Source organism: Triticum dicoccoides, chromosome 4B, assembly GCF_002162155.2.
Source record: "Triticum dicoccoides isolate Atlit2015 ecotype Zavitan chromosome 4B, WEW_v2.0, whole genome shotgun sequence".
In the NCBI taxonomy this organism is placed as follows: domain Eukaryota; kingdom Viridiplantae; phylum Streptophyta; class Magnoliopsida; order Poales; family Poaceae; genus Triticum; species Triticum dicoccoides.
In genome coordinates this window covers 4,772,756-4,783,464 of record NC_041387.1, presented here as the reverse complement: position 1 = coordinate 4,783,464, position 10,709 = coordinate 4,772,756, and positions in this window count along the sequence as shown.

The window sequence follows — 10,709 nt, the reverse complement described above, 5'->3', positions numbered from 1 at the left end:
GGCACTTGGCTGGCCTATATGGTTTATTTGTCGTCCGCTTGCTGATGGCAAAGAACTTTGCATCTTTGCCGTCAGCCAACAGACGGCAAAAACACACCGCTAACCCCTTAACGGCCCTAAGCTGCCATGTGTGCCATCCAAGAAAAGACCTTTTCATCTGTGTCGTCCACCAGCAGACGGCAAAGAGTCCTTTGTCGTAGCCTATTCAGCCGGACCTGTTGCCATCTGCTAGCTGACGACAAAGGTCTTTGCCGTCATCCATGGCTGACGGCAAAGTGCCTGATTCCTGTAGTGATAGATTCATTATTATTCTCAATCAAAGTGGACAAAGGCATATCATTAGGATCAAAAGAAGCACTCTTCTAGCAAATAATTTCATAAGTTCATCCATCTTTCCACTCAAAACATTAATCTCTTCAGTCGCATGCACTTTTCTACTAGTGGATCTTTCGGTGTGCCATTGAGAATAATTAGCCATAATATTATCTAGGAGTTTAATAGCCTCTCCTAAGGTAATTTCCATAGAAGTTCCTCCCGCGGCCGAATCTAAAAGATTTTTAGAAGCAAAATTCAATCCGGCATAAATTTTTTTGTATAATCATCCACAAATTCAAACCATGTGTAGGACAATTTCGTATCATCAATTTCATCCTATCCCAAGATTGTCCAACATGTTCGTGATCAAGTTGCTTAAAATTCATAATATCGTTCCTAAGGGAGATGATCTTAGCGGGAGGAAAATACTTAGAGATGAAAGCATCTTTACACTTGTTCCACGAATCAATACTATTTTTAAGCAAAGATGAAAACCAAGTTTTAGCATGATCTCTAAGCGAAAACAGGAATAGCTTCAATTTAACAATATCATTATCCACATCTTTCTTCTTTTGCATAGCATACAAATCAACGAAATTGTTTAGATGGGATGTGGCATCTTCACTAGGAAGGCCGGAAAATTGATCTTTCATAACAAGATTCAGCAAAGCAGCATTAATTTCACAAGATTCTGCATTAGTAGCGGGAGAAATCAGAGTACTAATAAAATCTTTGTTATTGGTGTTGGAAAAGTCACACAATTTGGTATTATCTGGAGCCATCAAAAGTCACACAATTTGGTATTATCTTGAGCCATCGTGACAAAGCAAGCAATCCAACACACGAGCACACAAGAAGCAAGGGAAGAAGATGAACGCAAGAGTGGCAAAGAAAAGGCAAATCTTTTTGAAAATTGTTTTAGAGGTGGGGGAGAGGAAAATGAGAGGCGAATGGTGAATAATGCAATGCAAGAGATGAGAGTTTATGATGGGTACTTGGTATGGCTTGACTTGGCATAGATCTCCCCGACAACGGCAGCAGAAATTCTTCCTGCTACCTCTTCAACTTGTGTTGGTTTTTCCCTTGAAGAGAAAAGGATAATGCAGCAAAGTAGAGTAAGTATTTCCCTCGGTTTGAGAACCAAGGTATCAATCCAGTAGGAGACAACACACAAGTCACCAAATACCTACACAAACAATCAAACAAACTTGCACCCAACGCGATAAAGGGGTTGTTAATCCCTTCATGATTACTTGCAAAAGTGAGATCTGATAGAGATGGATAAACGGTAAAGTAAATATTTTTGGTATTTTTGGTTTATAGATCGGAAAGTAAAAGATTGCAAAATAGTAGATTGGAAACTAATATGATGGAAAAGAGACTTAATATGTTGGAAAAGAGACCCGGGGGCCATAGGTTTCACTAGTGGCTTCTCTCAAGATAGCAAATAATACGGTGGGTGAACAAATTACTGCCGAGCAATTGATAGAAGAGCGCATAATTATGACGATATCTAAGGCAATGATCATGAACATAGGCACCACGTCCGTGTCAAGTAGATCGAAACGAGTCTGCATCTACTACTACTATTACTCCACACATCGACCGCTATCCAGCATGCATCTAGAGTATTAAGTTCATAAAGAATGGAGTAACGCATTAAGTAAGATGACATGATGTAGAGGAATTAACTCAAGCAATATGATGAAAACCCCATCTTTTTATCCTCGATGGCAACAATAAAATATATGCCTTGCTGCCCCTACTGTCACTGGGAAAGGCCGCAAGATTGAACCCAGAGCTTAGCACTTCTTCCATTGCAAGAAAAACCAATCTAGTAGGCCAAATTAAACCGATAATTCGAAGAGACTTGCAAAGATATCAAATCATGCATATAAGAATTCAGATAAGATTCAAATAATATTCATAGATAATCTGATCATAAATCCACAATTCATCGGATCTCGGCAAACACACCGCAAGAGAGTATTACATCGAATAGATCTCCAAGAACATCGAGGAGAACATGGTATTGAGAATCAAAGAGAGAGAAGAAGCCATCTAGCTACTAGCTATGGACTCGTAGGTCTATGGTAAACTACTCACGCTTCATCGAAAGGGCAATGGTGTTGATGTAGAAGCCCTCCGTGATCGAATCCCCCTCTAGCAGGATGCCGGAAAAGGCCCCTAGACGGTATCTCACGGATATAGAAGGTTGCGGCGGTGGAAAAGTGTTTTCGTGGCTCCCCCTGATGGTTTTGGGTTATAAGAGTATATATGGGCGAAAGAATTAGGTTAGGAGACCCACGAGGGGCCCACAAGATAGGGGGCGCGCCCTACCCCCTCCCCCCCTTGGGCGCACCCTCCACCCTTGTGGCTGCCTCGTGGCTCCTCTGACTTCATCTCCAAGTCTCCTGGTTTGCTTCTGGTCCAAGAAAGATCATCGCGAAAGTTTTACTCCGTTTGGACTCAGTTTGATATACCTTTTCTGTGAAACTCTAAAATAGGCAAAAAAAATAGAAACTGGCACTGGGATCTAGGTTAATAGGCTAGTCCCAAAAATAATATAAAATAGCATATAAATGCATATAAAACATCCAAAACAAATAATATAATAGCATGGAACAATCAAAAATTATAGATACGTTGGAGACGTATCACCCCCTCCGGTAGTTATTTGCTCAAGTATTTTTCATATATTCCATAAAAATCTCCATGAAGTTTCAGCTCATTTGGAGTTGTGCAAAATAGGTGACTTGATGTAGCTTTTTCAGGTCCAGAATTCCAGCTGTCGATATTCTCCTCCTTTGTGCAAATCTTGCATATTATGAGAGAAAAGGCATTAGAATTACTGTCAAAAGCATTATTATACATAAAAACATTATAAATAACAGTAGGAAAACATGATGCAAAATGGACGTATCAACTCCCCCAAACTTAAAACTCGCTTGTCCTCAAGCGAAAACCGAAATCGAAAAACATGTCCACATGCTTAGAGAGAGAGGTGTCGACAAAAACAAAATACGGACATAGAAGCATCATGCATATTATTGTAACAGCAACACACTTATTCATAACACTACAAAACAGAACTTTATCATATGACTTCTCATGAACAAGTAACAATTCATCACAATATCGAAGTAGAAGCATAAACTTTATCGAAAACCAACAAACTATGTTCTCAGTCATCTTTGCAACTACAATTCATCAACTTTGCAACTACAATTCAATAGAATACGTTGGGAGGTGAAACTAATATTCTATGATTTCTCACACTCACCGCGTACACATGAGCAAAAAGTTTCAACCGGACACATAGAAAGATAGGGGCTTTTAGTTTCGCCTCCCAACGTATTCACCTCAAGGGTGATGTCAACAATAATAACTCAAGCTCACCCATATTCAACCTGATATATGTGCTCAGATCTTTCCTCACCACATGATGCTTGCAAAAAGAGAAAATAAAAAGGAATAGGAGAAAATACTTTGACTCTTTGCATAAAAATAAAAGATAGGCCCTTCACAGAGGGAAGCAGAGGTTGCCATGCGCTTTTTGTTTGTATGCTAAATCCCTTAGTGCAAAAGAACGTCACGTTATATTGCCCCTTATGATAGCAACCTTTATTATGCAGTCTGTCGCCTTTAATATTTTGCCATCACAAGTTCGTACAACGCTCAATTTTCTCTTACTCTAATTCATCCAACACATTTAGTAACAATTTTTATTGCCTTATTGCACCGATGACAATTTACTTGAAGGATCTTACTCAATCCATATGTAGGTATGGTGGACTCTCGAAAAAGATTTGGGTTTGAAGTTTATGGATGCACAAGTAGTATTTCTACTTAGTGCGGAAATTTTGGCTAGAAAATATATTGAGCAAGCACCGCATGTTAAAGGATCTATGACAATATGACTTCTATGTGAATATAAACAAGCATAAATCATTTTGTTGTCTTCCTTGTCCAACATCAACCATTTTGGCATATAATATTTTGATGGGGGCTCACAATCATAAAAGATGTCCAAGATAGTATATTTGCATGTGAATATTTTCTTCCCTTATTAACTTTTTCATGAGTTCCATCATTGACCAATGCTATGTTTGTCAAATCCAACCACTACTAGGGAAAAGGCTAGCAGTAGCGTCGGTTTTAGGTATATCAGTAGCGCGGTGTGGCGCACTACAAATACGGTGCTACAGCTAAAGTTTCTCAGTAGCGTGTGCTTGCCCGTGCTACTGCTATACGTGCTTAGCAGTAGCGCTTTTGGTGCACAACACTACTAGTATTTACTAGTAGCGCACCTTCCTACCCGCGCTACTACTATTGTTGGGTATTTCTTTTTTGTTTTATTTTGTATTCATACGCCATTATACAAGTTTTCATGCATTAGCAATTTAGAGATTGTTTTTACATTAGAATGATTTATTATATCATTGGGTGAAAGAAACGTGGATTAGTTTCAAGTGCATGGATCCAAAGTGACCAATGGTCACTTTGGATCCATCCACTTGAAACTATGGTCACTTTGGATCCATGCACTTGAAACTAATCCACGGTTCTTTCACCCAATGACATAATAACTCATCATCATCATCATATCATTAACAACTTATCATCATAATACATCGTTGTCATATAACACCTCCTCATGACCATCATTTTTATCAATGAGACATCATATAGCAAGTTGGTCAGTAGTCATAATCACAACTCCTCATCATCATCAACTCTAACACGTTGTACCACATAATAACACATTGTACCTATGACCTAATTCTCTCTCATAGGACCTACTAGGTTCTCTTAGGTAAAATAGCATAAAACAAGACAGGACCTGACTCTCCAATATGGAGAATGGAGATCATCCTGTCTCCAATTCTTGCCCTTCGCCTAATGTTGCTTCCAAGTACCTCCCTACGAGTGATCATACATTTTTTTCCAATCTTTGATGTCATGTCTTCATTGGTTTTAGAAATCCGATATGAACAGGAGTGATTCATAGGATGACCTGGTTGTATATTCAAAACATCAAGGCGGCGTTTCTGAAACATCATATGAGGCACACACTCCTCTGGGATTATCTATTGAAAACATAGTAATAACTTCGTAGTTAGCAATGTAGTTCAGTTTTAGAAGAATTTATGCAAAAGATGCACAAATGTCATAATACTAAAAATCTTACCATGACATCTCCATGGATGTTAGCATAGTTCAACACGTGCACTAGTGGCACATATTGACCATAATGTGGAGGAGTTTGATAATACATATTGTAATTCTCAAGATCAGTACAAAATGCGACTAGATGATTTTTCTCCTGATAAGTTAACTCAGAACCATCGGTGTAGTAGGTTCTGTCTACCATCTTCCGCACATTCTGTCAATGGAAATAAGTTGTCAACTATTTTGAAATAAACAATATAAATTACTTAATAACTATGTTTGAGAAACTCACATAGCGGTAGAATTGGAAGCGTATCAACAAGGACCCAAATGTCCAAATTGTCTTTCTTGATGCCAGGATCACCAAGATCCATGGTAACAAGCATACCCTCTTGAAAATCATACATCTTGCGAAGTGTTTCCCAATCTGGGCAACCAAAATGGGATACACTCTCGGAATTGTATAGATTTACCTCAAAATCCATACCATGATGGGTCCTTAGGTTAATTTTCTTTGTTTCCATACTCTCATGATCTTCAAAATACATCCTCTCCAAGACATAGCGTCTTGCATGATGTGGGATAAGCTAGTCGAATTGTAAAAGACGAAAATTACACGTTGAAGTAGTAGAAGTCGAGCTTAATTACGAAAAAACACTTTGCGTCGTAGCATATCGTTTCAACATCGAAGGCCTCCTGGAGCTTAATGCTGAAGCACCGACCTTCTACCAAGTGAGGCGTGTCGCAGAACCCCGGTTGTCGCCGCACCAGGAGCACTCAGCAAGACTTTCGTCCGATGACATTTCCTATGTTCATAATTCAAAGATTAAACTTTGAAAAATCAATATATGTACTACAAAAACTAAATTAGATCATTATTATTCAGCCTGGGTTGACTATCGGTCCGTCGAGTCTTTTTTTTTTTGAAAACTCTCAGCTCAAGTGGTGTATATATTCGACCGTTGGTGATGGTCGCTCCTCCCTTCGTCCCCGAGTGCATTAAACCAAAATGTCTAGCACACGGGAACGAAGGAGAAGCGACCCCCATGACAACTGTCGGCATTCTTCTTCTCTCATATATGGTGGACACACTCCCTCACTGATTTTTCAACCGTCGGTGATGGTCGTTACTCCTCCTTCCCCTAGTGCCTAACAAAGGTCTAGCACAAGGAGAAGAAAGAGAAACGACCCCCACAACAACAATCGGGTTTCTTCCTCTCTCATATATGGTGCAGACTTTCTCCCTCACTCATTTTTTGATTGTCATGTATGGAGCCTCGATAGACTTAAAGTCAACCTGAAATGTCGTTTAATTATCTTTCTAGAAAATCCAAGCCACTCGCTATTTCCTACATATTCTAGCACAAGTCATGCCAAAATTCACGGGAAAATCCGGCATGACCTTTGCTAAAAAGGGCATATCGAGCGCCTGAAATTTGCCGGAACAAAAATTAATCAACACTCTGGCAAAACATAGGCCACTCAGACATGTTACCTGCAAACATGGCCACTTGAGCAAGCACATATCCTATTTGCATTCAAACTTGATGGTCATTGCATTCAAACTTGATGGTCATTGCATTTCAATGGTTGAAAATATGAACAAAAACATTTCAAAATATCTTATAGGACTCATATTGACATGGAGATTTGGCTAGTCTCACCTCGAAGTCAGAGGGGGCCTATGACGGGGATGACGGCGGCGACAACATGGAGATTTGGCTGCAAAAAAAAGTATTCAAAATAGTGCTCTCCAATTTGAGCATTCAAAATAGGAGTAGTTCTCCAATTTGAGCATTCAATAAGAAAACTAGATCATAAAATAAATTAGTATTCAAAAGCATGCATTCAATAAGCAAAACTAAATCATCTCTTCCGTCCGTACATTGTCGAATATTATCACTAATACATCTCGAATAGTCTCATACATTTAACCTCACTAATACAGCTAAAACCCTAGCGAACGACGGGTATCGGCCCGGGCGGTGGACACCCAAAGATAAGGAACCATCACAGGATCATAGCTCCAGTGAGTTCCTTGAAGAACCTGCCAGGTATTGGAGAACCTACCCTCCAACGCAACCATGTAGCGACGGACGTGCTCGTCCTCTTCGCTGACACGGTGACATACCACCTCCACGGGGTCCTCAAGCCTCCGCACCATCAGTGGCCCACGCGACCGCCACCAAAGAAGGTTCGGGTCAACGACGGGCTGGCTCCTCACCAAGCTGCGCCTTCTGTAAGGTAACACATCCCAGTACCAACCCGGCGGAGCCAAGTCTCGGACATGGCCCCTCTGATCAAGCAGGCCTCCTACGCCGAGTCGACGACGAGGATGCGGGATAGGCATCGTCGACGTCGATGCGGGAATAATTGCTTTAACTAAAAAAGTAAACTAGTTCTATTAATTTTCATACTAAAAATAAAATAGTTGCATTAATTCAACTAGTTCAATTAAGCACTTACTATAAATAAAAATAAACTAGTTTTTACTAAAAATAAACTAGTTCAACTAATTCTATTAATTTTCTTACTAAAAATAAACTAGTTCTATTAATTCAACTAGTTCTTACTAAAAATAAACTAGTTCAACTAGTTCTATTAATTTTCTTACTAATTCTATTAAATACTTACTAAAAACAGTAAAAAAAACTAGTTAGATGAACTCTAAGATTCAACCCTAACTAATTTGATGAACTCTAAAACTAATTCTATTTAACAACTATTACCCTAATTAGCATCTAATTTGATGAACCCTAACTAATTAGTTGGATTCTAAAATTTAACCCTAAGAACCCTAGCTAGGCAGAGGCAGGGGAGGAGGAGGAGGGCGTGCTCACCTCGGGCGCCGACAGAGTTAGGGAGAGGGGCACGCGGCGTCGAGGTCGGCGACGGGGTCAGGGTCGGGGCGGCGGGCGCACGGCGGCTGGCGGTGATGTAGGGGGCGTCGAGGTCGGGGTTGGGGCGGTGTCGAGGTCGGGGTCGTGGCGGCATCGAGGTCGGGGTCGGAGCTGCATCGACGGTGTGCGGAGGGCGATGGGAGAGCGTGCGCGGTGCCCGGGCGACGACGGCGGCGACAGTAGAGGCGCAACTTCGATTTGGGGGAAGTGGCCATGGGGAAGAAGAACCGCGCGTGGTTAAGTCAAAAGTAGCAGTAGCACGTTCCAGGAAAAGTGCTACTGCTACGTTGGCAATAGCTAAATTAGCTATAGCACTGGATGACAACAATCGCTACTGCTAAGATAGCTATAGCGCGTGTCCTGAAAGCCCGCTGCTGCTACGCCTTTCTCCTTTATTTTTATTTTTCATTTATTTTCATTCACATTTTCTTTTTTTCCTTCCTCTTTTCCTATTTCTTTCATTTTTCATTTAATTTTCTATTCATTTTATTTTCCTTTCCTTAGCAGTAGCGTTTTCCGCGTAAAACACGCTACTACAATAGTCTTAGCAGCAGCACGCTTTTCCTAAGCACGCTACTACTATTTCTAGCCTGTCGAGAACAGTAGGGGAATTGTAGTAGTAGCGCTTCTTTCGTGAGACGCGCTACTGCTACAAACTTAGCTGCAGCGCGTTTATTTCACACGCCCTAGTGGTAAATTGTAGTAGCGCTTCTTTTTAGCCCGCGCTACTGGTAAGTTTCTGTGTATAAGGTTTTCCCTAGTAGTGAACATATTTTACTACTTATACTCTTCCTTATGTGATGTCATTAATCATTAGCATATGATCTTTATTCATTTATTTCTTTTCATTTATTTTGATTGCAACAGAAAAATTAAAGAAAGGAAAACTTGAACTAACTTTATTATATCTCTCACACACGATTACAAAGATAGATCACTAGGAAAGCACTCGAACAGAAAGGATCGAACTAAACTTTTTATTCAACTAAATCATAGGAAAACTAAGGATCGAACTAAAGCAGATAAAAGCAAAGATAGTGGTGTGATACGATACCGGGGCACCTCCCCCAAGCTTGGCTCAAGCCAAGGGGAGTTCCCATACCCAATACTCAATCCTCCTTTGGTGGTGAAGATGATGAAGGTGATGGTGCAATTCCACACTTCCAGCTTAATTAGGAGAATCTCATGTCTACGGATGACGCTCTTGAGGGCGATGATGTGCTCTTGTAGCTGAATATTTTCAAGAGTGGGATATTTATTTTGCATACGAACCGTTTTCATGATCCGAAAGGCTTCGATTTCAGTAGGGGTAAGATGATCATAGTAGGGTTTAAGGATATCTTCTTCTTCCTCCCACGGTGAAGCTTGCTCTTCCCTTTGAGTTTGATCCACTGCAGCCTCCTTGTCCTTGATCTCCTAGATGACTTCCTAGGGTTCCTTCCTCTTGAGTTCTATCTTCATCAACCAAGCATCTCATTCCTTGTTGTTAGAAGAGGGGGAAGACATGATGCCTGGCCTTGTTGGATCTGACAGAAAAATAGCGAGAAAGAAGAACAGGAGATTTCTTTGCGGTACGGTGGTCAATACGTTTGAGTAGTATATATAGATTTTTTTTTCTTGGGAAACAAGCAGAACGGAAGCAAAATGGAGTCGGGAAGGTTCTCGAGGTGGGCATAACCCACCTGGGCGCGTCTGGGCCCCTAGGCGCGCCCTGGTGTATTATGCCCTCCTCGGACACCTTACTGGTTGTTTCTTATTTTTCCTATTTTCTGTAATATTCCAAAACTGATAAAAAATATTTTTGCAAATTTTTTGGAGTCTGTTTACTTATCGTATCATGTACCTCCTATTTTTAACCATTGTTGAGGAAATCGTTAACTGGTAGCTGCTCGGTTGGCTGGTGAGTAGGGGATTAATTGGCTAATCGGCAAGTTAATCGGCCATTTAATCGGTTAATCAGACAATTTATCGGTTTATTGGCTACTCGGTGACCCTACGAGTAGGGATTAATTGGCAAGTTAACTGGTTAATCGGATGAATTCTTGAACAGGGTTTTTAACAATTCCGGGATGTTCCGAAAGGTTTCCCTTATGTGTTCCTCCGGTGTCATGGTTTGAATAATATTGCTTTCAACTTTAATGGGTGTACCTGAGATATAGTATTAATACTTTGACCATTGACCACCTTCGGGTTAGTACCTTCGGCATTATTTATTTTGATGGCTCCAGAACGATAAACCTCTTCGATGATATAAGGTCCTTCCCATTTAGAGAGAAGTTTTCCTGCAAAGAATCTCAAACGAGAGTTGTACAAAAGAACATA